The sequence below is a fragment of the Heterocephalus glaber genome, unplaced genomic scaffold, assembly GCF_053883595.1.
Source record: "Heterocephalus glaber isolate CG9 unplaced genomic scaffold, H.glaber_assembly_v1.0 deba00000676, whole genome shotgun sequence".
Classification (NCBI taxonomy): domain Eukaryota; kingdom Metazoa; phylum Chordata; class Mammalia; order Rodentia; family Bathyergidae; genus Heterocephalus; species Heterocephalus glaber.
This window is the reverse complement of record NW_028258156.1, coordinates 7,739,695-7,751,705: the sequence shown is the minus strand read 5'-3', so window position 1 is coordinate 7,751,705 and position 12,011 is coordinate 7,739,695. Positions and strand designations below refer to the sequence as shown.

Here is a 12,011-nt window from a genome sequence, read left to right as displayed (position 1 = left end):
CATTTTCTATCTTGGGTGATAGTTCCTTAAAGGAAAAGAGTACATCTATATTCCCTGTGGCACAAGCCTGTAATCCTAGCACACAGGAGGCTGAGACAGAAGGATTGCAGTGAGTTCAAGGCCAGACAGAACTACATAGCAAGACCCTGTCTCAAACAACCAAAATTAATTAATTAATTTTTAAAAATAAATATATCCCCTGCGGCAAAGAAGAAGGATTATCCTAATCAACTTAGACCCATCAGAACTCAGCCCATGATCACAAATGGATCTATCCCACTTAAAGTGGTTGTGACCCTCTCCAATCATTGTGACAACCAAGAATGTGCCCACACAATTTCAAATATCTTTGGAAGGTAACTCTCCAAGGTGGAGAACTACTTTCACTCTTTTTTAAAAGGTAGATGCTACATAGTGGAGGACAAGTAGAAGAGAACTTGGGGATATAACTATAATGTCCATTACAATATTATCATCTCCATTTCAAAGATGAGAAAATTGAGACTCAAAACATTTAAGTAACTTGTCCAAAGTTATTCTGTGATCAAAGACAACTCACCTAACTTAATCCCCAATTACTTATTATTATGGAGCTAATAATGCCATTGGAAAGTTTGCAAACTTTGTGCTTCATGTAATCTGATTACACATATATTCAGACATATGTGTGCACTTGCACATTAACCTGCTTTCACCCCAGAAGAGAAACAATGAAAACATTATAAATGACATCAAATGACCTTTCAAAAATTGTCTCAAATACTGTGGTCTACACTCCTCAGCTGAAGTACTGTGAGGCTGTGAATGAATGAATGATTGCGCACATGTGCGCACACGTGTATGTGTGTGTGAGTGCACGCATGCACGCGGGCGTGTACATGCTGGCAAGATACGTGTTTCCTGACTTATTTTCTATTTTAAGTGGCCCTGGGGATGTAAGAGAAGTCAGATGATTTGCAATCGTGATAGATTAGTCTTTAAAATATGACCGATGAATGAGATGGAATCCCTGAGGGTGGAACGTCTGAGCACACTTTAAAGGAAATCACCACAAGCGATATGAGCCCTGCCTCTCAGTTGGTGAACCCTGAATTATCTCATTGATCTCACCACTCACCTCACTCCTCTGCTGCCTGTCCTGACAATGGGTAGGAGAATCTACTTTAAGTGCATTCTTAGCAACATTCTACTCACACACAGGAGTCCCTTCCAAAAAAACACCCAATTTCTGGTAAACCCTGCTCCACCTTCTGGACAGGTTACTCAACTAGCATTCTGGCCCCAGATGCTGAAGCCCCAGCTCCACCAATGTCCAGAGCTCTACTCATCATGGAATATTTTGAATCAGAGAGTGGCACGATCAGATCTGTGTCAGAAAGACCACCCTCCCTATTCCCATTCCTGGCAGTAGGAGCAGAACAGACAAAAGTAGAGGGGGTTTAGAGCAAGATCAAGCAGGCTGCCATGGGGTTCAAGCTTGAGCAGTGACCACACAAAAGGAAGGAACAGATCCAGGAGAATCTGATGAGGCAAAACTCACAGATGAGGTGAAGGGAGACTTTACCTCATCGATACATAGACCACAGGAGGGTACACAGCAGGGTACACTTAGAGGGGAGGAAGGTCTGTCTGAGTGGAGTTTGAGATCTGTTTACTTGGAGGTGCCTGCAAGGTATGCAAGTGGAGATATCCAAGATGGGTGTTTGGGGTCAAGGGCTCAGTCCAAGGTTGGGTTGAGATGAGCAAATGTAGGAGTCACACCCATAGAGATGTGACAACTAAAGCCACAGCAGACAATGATGACAAAATTCTCCAGGGAGAGTGTGGAGGGAGGAGAAAAGAGGGCCCAGGCTGGATTTCTGGGAACAAATGAAGAAGTCATCTGGAAACTACGAAGAAACTGAGAAAAACAATTAATATGCTTGGCTCCTCCTTTGGATCATAACATTGTTTTTTGCTCATTCAACAGAGATGTGGGCAAATTAGACCAACAGAACTCTCTATATTACTACACTGGAAGACTTAAAGGAGTGTGCACAGTCAAATTTAAAGCAAACTGGAAGCTTGGGTGTAGCTTAGAGGTAAGCAGAGTATATGTGAGGCCCTGCTACAAACTAAGCTTCCTTCTCTGCTCACATCAAGTTATAGCATGTTTATCTGATAGCTATGTAACACTGTTCACATTGACAGTGCATCACTCTGCAATGGTAGTCAGAAAAAGGCATGGAAGGACTAAATGACTCAGATGCCAAGAGTCTCCAGGGACAGATGACACTGAGGGAAAGATGAAGATCTCAGTGATGGAGAAATGGGGAGGAGATATTCCCTTTTATTGTAATAGCCATGTGCATGCTAATGGAACACATTTAAAACCTCATTTCCCACCATTTGATGACCTATAACATATAGGGATAACAGAATTTATTTAAATCTTGATTTCTAAGAAGTAGAAACTTTTCTACTTATAGGAAACTTAAGAATAGGCAAAACCAGACCACTACTGATTATAGGTCTTGATAATGGTTAGATCTGGAGGGTAGTTATCAACTGGAAGGGAGCCAGATGGAGTTCTCTATGGCAATGGAAAGAAATGTTCTGTATCTTGATCTGGGTGGTGGTTACTTAGAGGACATAGACATAGAAATTTTCAGGTTGCACATTTAAGACTTGGTATTTTACTGTATATAACTTCTATACTAACAAAACTAATTAATCTGAAACTAAATATAGCATATATTCCTCACTACACACACACACACACAACACACACACGGCAGATACAGGATAAGGTCTACATTGCCCGGCTGAGAAAATAAAATTATAAGAATACTAATCCACTTGCAATGCCGGGAAGGAACTGGAGGACCCAGTGAGATCCTAGAGCTGAAGTAATGAATAAGAAAGTGACTGGGTGGGAAAATTGGAGGCTGTGACCTGAGTGGGATGTTAACAAGGTGAAGCAGTCCTGCTAAATGGCAAAGTCCAAGGTGAGGCCATTGTGTGAAATGCTGAAATGTAAAGGTGGACATCTTTAGAACTGATGTCTCGAAGGAAATGAAACATTAGAAGTATCTGTTATGTGGTCCCTAAGGCTCCCTCAAGAATGTAGGAAGAATTGTGTCAAAGATTCAAAGTGTCTAGGAAAATGGCCAAGGAGATGAGCAAGAGGCAGCTTAACATGATCAAAAACCACTAAAGGTGATTTATGGCTGTTTTTGATGATAGTGAAGAGAGAAACAGAAGTAACTGGTATATAATTGAGAAATTGGCTTTTTAAGTAAAAATACAAAGTTAAAAGATAGTGTTATATTCTTGAGAGAGAAGGAGGAATTTTTGGTGTTTGATCACCTTCTCTTTGTTTCAACAGCCCTCTATGCTATCCAACCCTAACAAATTAGCTAGCAATGGCCCCAATCTTCCCACCCCAACTAGGAGTTCCTTAAGAATTGTGTCTCTCCCATACTCTTAGGTGAAATAAATCAGACACAAATGTTTAAATATTGCATTGTTTCTCTGGTGTGAGAAACCAAAAGTGGAAATAAGGACTGAAATGTATAATGGATGTTGAAAAACGGGGGGAAAAAATGTTCAAATGGGAAGGGGAACAAGGGAGGAGGGAGGAAGAAAGGAAGAAGGGACAAGAAAAAAAGTGAAAAAAGAAGGAAAAAATGGAAAGTAAGCTTTTGTATGTAGAGAGAGGAGAGGGCATAAGGGGTGGGAGGAAGTGGGATAAAATAAAATTTATTCTAAAAAAAGAATTGTGTCTCTCTCAGTGCCTGGGATGCAATGAATATTTAATGAATGAAATGGGAAAACAAAACAAAGGAGAGAAGATAGGAAGGAAGATAGGAGGGAAGGGCCTGAATTCTAAAGAAAATATAAGTTTATAATTTTTTAAAATAAAACTAAACCATGCCACAATGGGATAAATGGGGTCCATAAAACTTAATGCTGTGAAGTGCAGAATTATGATACTAAAAAGTAATTGAAAATTATATTTTAAATTTTTAAAACATTTGTATGTGTTAGATCTGTGGGCAAGTGACTAATTAGTGACCTAACTGAAGTCACATAGCTCTCACCAAAAGGCAAGTACTATAATGAGCAACCTTCCCCAAAAGAAATACAGTTGAAATGAGTATGGGATCCACTTGGCAACTGTATTATATTTGATGTCATGTTATTGTGGGTAGTGTGCCTGAGTTTTATTGTAACAAAGAGTGTGATCCAAAAAACATCATCATCACTATTATTGTCACTATCTTTTTTCTCTGCCATGAATATTAATCCAAGTTCCAGTTGAGCCAGGTAGAAACCAGGACCTGTACATGCCCACTGGGGAAGCAGAACCTTAATCAACCAGTAAAAAAAATTTTCTAGGAATTCAGATAACCTCTCATAAATGACCATCTGATGCTGGAGCAGAATGGCAGTGCTGAGTGAGGCAAGCAGAGGAGACCACACTCCTAGGATCCTGGCTGGGAGAGAGTCACCTGTCCTTACCATGGTTTTACCCCATTTCTGAGTTCTTTCCTCTCTTTAGCTCTCTGTCTTTCACTACCTTTCTCCGTGTTGATCTTATCATATCAGAAATTGTTCTAATAAATTAAGGAATTGGAGACTAAACAATTTATTCATGAAATTGTGAAAAGATGACTGTGTCTGTCATGAAGGAAAGTCAACTTGAAGGGTAAATTTTAGGCCCCAGTGAATCTGGACCTGAAGGTTGTTTGGGAATCTGGAATCATCCCTCCAAGGCACTTACCTGGTATAATCTCTGCATCAATTCACCACAACCCATGGATTTTTTGAAGAACTCAGTCTCAGTTCTAGCCCTTCCACCACTGGGAACTGGGCCATAAGTTGGTATCACAGCTTCCTTTTCTACTAGGTATATCCTGCTTTCTGACTTGTACTGTTTGGAGAGTTTTGTTTGTTTTTAATTTTCAAAATGTCCTTTGAAGTAAATGAAAATACCCTTTCATTTAAAGGTGAAAAACTTCTACTGTCACCATTTCCTTCAGGCTGCTTTCCAAATGGTGTAATAAAATCAGTTCCCATCTACAATCTTAGAAATGGTGAGAACTTTTCCTTACTATTTAAAAATATGGAACATGTATAGGGAAGATAAATCCAACTTAACATGTATGTAAACATCAATTCTCTAATAGAAAAATTGTAGTTCAAAATAATACAGTAAAATCAAGTAATCAATCATTTTCATGTAAACTCAGACTGTTCCTAATACTTTTGCAGTAAATGTATTCTCTGTAAATTCAAAGGATTTCTTCCTGGTCAAACTGAAGCTGTAGTAATTTATACACTTTATAATGTAATGTGATAATTTTTAAAATATTAAATTTCTCTCTTAAAAGCTCCTAAATTCATAGACTTAAGCCATGCAGAAAAGAGAGAATTCCAGGTAAGGACTTTGTTGAAGTAGTAATAGGCAAAAGAACAAAAAAATTGGAGAAACTTCTAAATTACTTTTGAATGAATGTCCTAGCAAATATTTTAAAAATTAATTCCTTAACATCATAAATTTAATTTAAGAAATTTAAGAAAATTTAAGAAATTTAAGAAAAGCATATTTCAATAAACTATTTACATTTCCAACTCAGCTGGAACACCTGTTTCTTTATCTTGTAAGTAAACAAACAAATTAGTTTGGTGATTAATGTAAGAGACTGTGCTGTGTTAAGAATATGCCTAAGGGCTGGGGATTTAGCTCAGTGGTTTCGCCTTCTGCCTTGCAAGCAGAAGGTCCTGAGTTCAATCCCTGGTATCAAACAAAAAAAGAGTATGCCTCAGAACACAAGGAAGGGCTTGACTTGCCATGTTAGCTCTGGGCAAAATTTCCACATCCCAACCAGTTATGAAGTATGGTTGACTGACCTAATAGCCCTGTTACATGGTCCAAAACGTTATTTCTTGAAGAGTGATTGTGGATCTTCTCTTTTGAAATTATAACTCTCAGCCACTATGAATTGGAATTTCTGAAAGAAGTGCCCTAGAATCTGTATTTTTCAAGGAACTCCAGGTAATTGTTATAAGCAACAAAATTTAAGAGCTAGTGAGTTAAGACTACACATATTTCTTCACATTTCTTTTGGATTTTATAGAGTAGTAAAATTTGTAACTGTCATTATTCCATGGGCCAGGGATTTAGCTCAGTGGCACCTTGCCTGCCTCCCAAGCACTGAGTTTGATCCCTGGTACCCAAAAAAAATTATAACTGTCATTATTCCTAACAGTTTATAAGACAGGAAGGGGAGAGAGTAGGGACAGGTAAGATAAGCTCAAAAGTCACTTGCTGTCATATAGTGGCTATGTGACTGGAAATTAAACATTTTTCATATTTTTCTGAATTTTGGCTACTACATCTGAAAATGGGGGTAACAATAACTTCATAGGGCTTTCAGGAGAATTACATCACATAATTAACACAGATTAAATCACACTGAACATAAAACGACAAGTAGTTCCACCCTTGAGAGACAACTACCACAGGAATATGAATTGATTTTATGCAGGAAGCAATATGGCCTTTATGATTGCTCAGTGAAAACAATCTGTTCTTCATTATATCACCAGTCTTGGAATACATAGTTACTTCCAATCAGCAGCCAATATTCTAGTAAAAACCAAAGTGAAACAAAAATGCTCAGAACCACTGAAAATATTTAATATTCTACAAGTTTCGGTTGTGATGAGGCAAGAAAAAAATTATAAGTGTCACAAGAGGCCACAAATGATATGAATATTAGAAAAAACTTCAGTAGTATTCATTAGTACAAAAAGGGTAGTTTAGTAAAGCAGCTATAATACAAAAAGCAAAAGTTTTCTTTCATTATAATGCAAATTTTATATTCACCAGTAAATTTCATATATAATGGGAAAAATTCAATTCCCAAAGCACAGCAAAACATAAAATACACAGGAATTAATCAAAAAAGAAATACATAGTACCTATATATTTTTAAGTAAATTTTTATATTTTTACCACAATTTTTTTAAAGTTAGCCTTGGTGGGACATATATACACAAGTATACTCATAGACATTACATATAATATACACACACCTCTGTACCAACACATAAAACGAAGATTTAAATTTATCATATCCCAGCTTTTAAAAATTACACTATGGGCATCATTTCTCTTTTTATAGTCTTAAAGCAATATGTAATCCTAAATTTGCACATCTGAAGATACAATCCTTGGTTGTAGCAAGGTGAAAAATACATAGCTCCAAGGAGACTGCTTGTCTGGTTAATCTGAGTTTGAATTTCCTGAAGCTTTTTTTCCTTCTGATTTAATTCATTATAGGTCTCAGTCAACTTAAAAGCTCTTGCCCCAGATTGATATTTTTCATTTTACTGAGTTAAAATTTAGACATAGCTTGTTAGAAATTTACACACTTTATCCTATCTCTATTGCTAAAAGCCTCTACTGTGGAAAAAAGAAATTAGTTTAGAAATAATCCTCCCCACCAAGAAAAGCACAAAGGCAAACCAGCTATAGTCAAATTTCTCTATTTTTTTAGTTAAGGCATGGAGGTGGCAGGAGACAAAAATCAGTTTTCATCAAACAAATTTTGACAAGTCTTTTTTTTTTTTTTGGTACCGGGGATCGAACTCGGGTCCTTGCGCTGCAAAGCAGGCAGCAGAACCACTGAGCTAAATCCCCGGCCCTGACAAGTATTTTGAAACACAACCAGTTTGAAATGAATCAAGGACTATTAGCCAAAATGTGGGGAAATTTAACCCCAATAAACTCACTAACATTAGCTGCATGGAAGGCTCTTACTTGTACTTGTCTAGAAAAGGGCAAGAAAAGCAACTACGGAGAGTGTTCTGGCCAAAGTAACTCCCAAGTATTTTCTTAAGGACGGTTGTATAAAATCAGAGTGTCTTTCAGTTATACAGGCCATGTTTTATCACAATAAAATCCCCTTTTTCTAGGTCTCAGGTAACTAAAACTTTTCTAGGTAGCTACACAGTTGCACAAGCACTTTTATTTCTGAGCAATTTACAACATAGCTCCTCAATTACACCATCAGTGTCTCTATTCTCTTAAAGTCTCTTAATCCAACCTTTTTTTTTCAACAAATGTTTTTAGAACCTTGAACTCTATATTGGCTCACAAAGAAACCTCAGAATTTCTAGAAGCCTCAAACGACTTATATAATTTTAGAAGATACTGAAACCTTGCTGCCCATCCTAAAATAAAGGTTTTTTATAAGAAAGAAAAGAAGAAACAAAAGCAAAGGAAAACAAACCAAAATAAATGAGCACTCTAACCCAAAAAAACATGTGCCTGGAAATTTTTTTCTACCTCTGGATCCCTTCTCACACTAATGACGTGCACTAAGCCCAAATGGTGAAGATGCTTGCCTCACCCCAAACAGCACTGCTGACCAGTCAGTGCCCCCAGAATAACCTGCAATAGGTCTAAAATAGCTTCAAACAGTGAAGGTCTTTAGTTCACTTAAATGGCACTGCTGAACAACCTAAGAGAAAGTCCAAATCATGGGGACAGTAAACCCCGGGAGTGCACTTTCCAGAGGGAAATTAGGCAGAGCTTGTCAACTTCCCAAACAACCTTTTCCTTTTACCAACAAAATTGTTGATAACCAGCTGATGCCATGAATAGGAAAGGAAGGATATTCCTGGATGCAAAAGTGTTCTTGGCCACTGCTGGAATGTCCCCGGAGTCCTGACCATGGGTTTAGCTAGCCAGGAGCAGTCAAGTCAATTTTCTAATTGCCTGCTGGGATGCATGCTTCTCAAGAGCAGGGACTTTTCCTCCTGGCTGGATTGCCAAAACTGTTACCAGCCACTTAGGTTCATACCTTAGGTTTGTTTGCTTACCACTGACCAAATCAGATGAGGTTGTGTATTTTGGTAAAAAGGAAAAAGAATTTATTCCAAGCTAGCTTTGCAGACATGGAGGGGCCCATTTGTCTCAAATTACCATCTCCCCTTATACAGGTGGGCAAGGGTTCTTTATAGTAAGGAACAGAGGGGAGGGGGAGCAAGGAGACAATGCAGATCTTTACATCTGCTTTATCACTTCCAACCATCTTTAGCTCATTATCAACTTTCTTATGGAAAGGAAACTGGGCTCTAGCCTCCTCTGGCCTGAAGAGAGGAAGGGGTATTGGTTATATGCTCAGCAAGAGGAAGTTTGGAGAAGTTGCTTATCTCTATGAGAAAAAAAATCTAACGTTTAAAGTTCTGTTGCACACTGCTAGTCACATTGCTATATACTAGACTGCTTTAAATGATTTGAATATATTAAATTATTTAATCCTCACAGAAACCCTCATGGATACACATGATTCTTCACTTTACAAATGAAAAAAAAAAACAAAAACCAAAACCTAAAAAACAGAAAGGCTAAGTAACTTACCCAGGGACACACAGTTCTTAAGAGCTGGAAGCCAGGCAGCCTGATTCCAAGTTCATAACCTCTCTGATTGTTGACAGTGAGTTAACAGAGTCTATGTATCAAAACAAACAAGAAAAAAGATGAACAAAATAGACAGAGGACCAAGAATTTAAACACATTGCCAAAAAATATATCTGACCATGAAACATTCAAACTCATAATCAAAGAAACAGCATATTAAACACTAAGATGCCATTTATACCTATCAAATTGTCAAAGATTTAAAAATGTTAAGTACCTTAAGTACCTAATGTTGGCCACAGCACTGAGAGATGGGCAAATTCCATACACTGCTAGTGAAAACTTATAACACCTTTATGAAGGGCAAGTTGGCAATATTTATAAAAAGCCTTAAAATGTGCTGGTCTTTTGACCCTACTATTTCACTTTTAGGAATTTATTCTGAAGAAAATGTCAAATGAGTGCGAAAATGTCTGTGCAATCATGTTCATTACAGTATTAGATATGATAGAAAAATAAAAGCAATCTATACCTATAAATTTAGCTAATAAATTCTGTTACACTAAAAATGACAATGTTGAATATATATTTTATATGAATATTAAAAGATGAATATGACATAGTGCAAATTTTTTAAATGTATAAAACAGAAAGCATAGTATAATAGTTCTTTTGTAATATAAATTTAAATGCCTAGAAAGTTTAGACAGAAATATATACTTAGATATACTAAACTAATAGTAGTGGTGACTTTAGGGTAGAATTAGTTTTTCTCTTGTGTTTTTTGGTGTTTTCCAAATTTTTTCTATTAAGCATGTTTTATCAATGAAGAGGACAACAATCATTCTTAAGAAAAAGAAAGCAAAAGGCATTTCTCCAGCTAAAAGAATGAACAGAATTTGGTGTCAGATTTCTGGAGGAAAGAGAACTGAGCAGAACAAGTCTGTAGACAAATAGAGAGAAGGTTACTCTCAGTAACAAGCAACAAGCCACTGGCTCACAGCACAGTTCTTTGATGAGAGGCTTAACCTCCTTAGCCAAGCAGTTGGCAAAAAGTCTAGAAAGAGCTCATACAGAGATGATTAGGATATGATTCTTCATTCAAAAACTTAGTTGCTCCCACCCTGACTAGCAGCATCAACATGACAATGCAAGACAGAGATCTGAGCCAAACTGGAAGGCAGGCAGTTCTGGTAACCATCCTAGGATGAGTTGATTCACTAGTGCCTTGGGCAAGGAGGAATAGGAAGTAGGTAACATTACCCTATTGGAAATCATTAATAAGGTATTCTACATAACTATGCTGGGGTTAACTGCAGAGTAAATTATATCAAGCTTTAATTCAATAATATGTGCTCCTTCAATCTCAAGTGACTTTAGTTATATTTGGAGATTAGAATTTGAGATGCTTCTTATATCTAGATGAGTCCTATGAGACGTCACATCAAAATTGTGGTGGCTGGATTGGCAGACTCATAGAATGCTGGAACAGTGCATTAGTTGATAATTTTAACTTGGTGTGTTCAAAAAGAAAAACATTGTTGGCATGACACCAGCACTCATAAGCCTTGCTGAATTTATATTGTTAGTCTGGAGTCAGGTTGTGAATTCTGGTGGCTGGACTTGGAGTTTGGAGTTAGGAAGCAGGAGAGAGAATAAAAGAAAAAATTTCAGCAACGACAAAACAAGACCATTGCTTTCTATTTCTCTGACCAGTTATTTACAATAACTGAATGTTCAGCTGCAAATTTCAACACTAAAGGAGAATGGTTTTGGCGTCACCTGGAGAATAAATCAGAAAGCAGCTTTGAAATTATTCAAAGGAAGATTCTTCTAGTTTGAGGAAGCCAGGATAAAAGTGATAAAAGTGATATAAGAAGCCAGTAGAAGATTATTAGGGTATGGATAGTGGTTGGTCTTATTCCATAGTTACAACAGACAAGGAAATTATTGCTAAGTGAAGCAAGAGCCTCTGACTTCCAGAAAGATTTGACACTCAAATATTTTCTGAAGATGGTCATGGGCCCCTCCCTCTCCCACAGAAATAAAGGGCAGAGGATGCCCAACCCCCTGTCAGGGGAGAGTAAAGAGCTGTTTTAGTTGCTTTTCTCATTGCTGAGACAAAATATCTGACACTGAAAGTTAAAGGAAGAAAAGTTTATGTAGCTCAAAGTTTGTAGAGGTTTCAGTTCATAGTTGGCTGGCTCCAAGGAAGGATGGCATTGCAGAGGGGCATCACAAAGGAGAAACAGTTCATGGTAGGCAGAAGGTAGCAAGGCAGCAGGCAGCAAGTAGTGACCCTGTTTCTGTCCCTTATGTCTGATCCAGACTACCCACCTGGGTGGGTAGCACTCACACTCAGGATGGGGCAGCCTTAATCCTAGCATTGTATTATGATTCAATTCCAGCATCACATCCTTGATCCCAGCAGCACACACCCCAGATCCATTAACCTCCAAAAAGCCCCACCTATGACTACATGAGGCTATGAGGGGACATCTACATACAAGCCATAACAGGGCTGAAGGAAAAACTCTCAATGATAAATATGTACTTATGACATTATATGGGGCTTTTTGGTGCTGTGTTTCTATAA

General features: G+C 37.7%; 1 protein-coding gene across 1 annotated transcript in view; it reads right to left on the bottom strand.

The window, feature by feature from the left end:
- LOC147829244 (uncharacterized) overlaps positions 1–9,508 on the bottom strand; it is a 266,493-nt gene extending 256,985 nt beyond the window's left edge. The window contains exon 1 of the mRNA XM_087206436.1: positions 9,416–9,508. The gene's annotated coding sequence lies outside the window, so the exon portion shown is untranslated. The remainder of the gene's footprint in view (positions 1–9,415) is intronic.
- Positions 9,509–12,011: the final 2,503 nt, after the last annotated feature.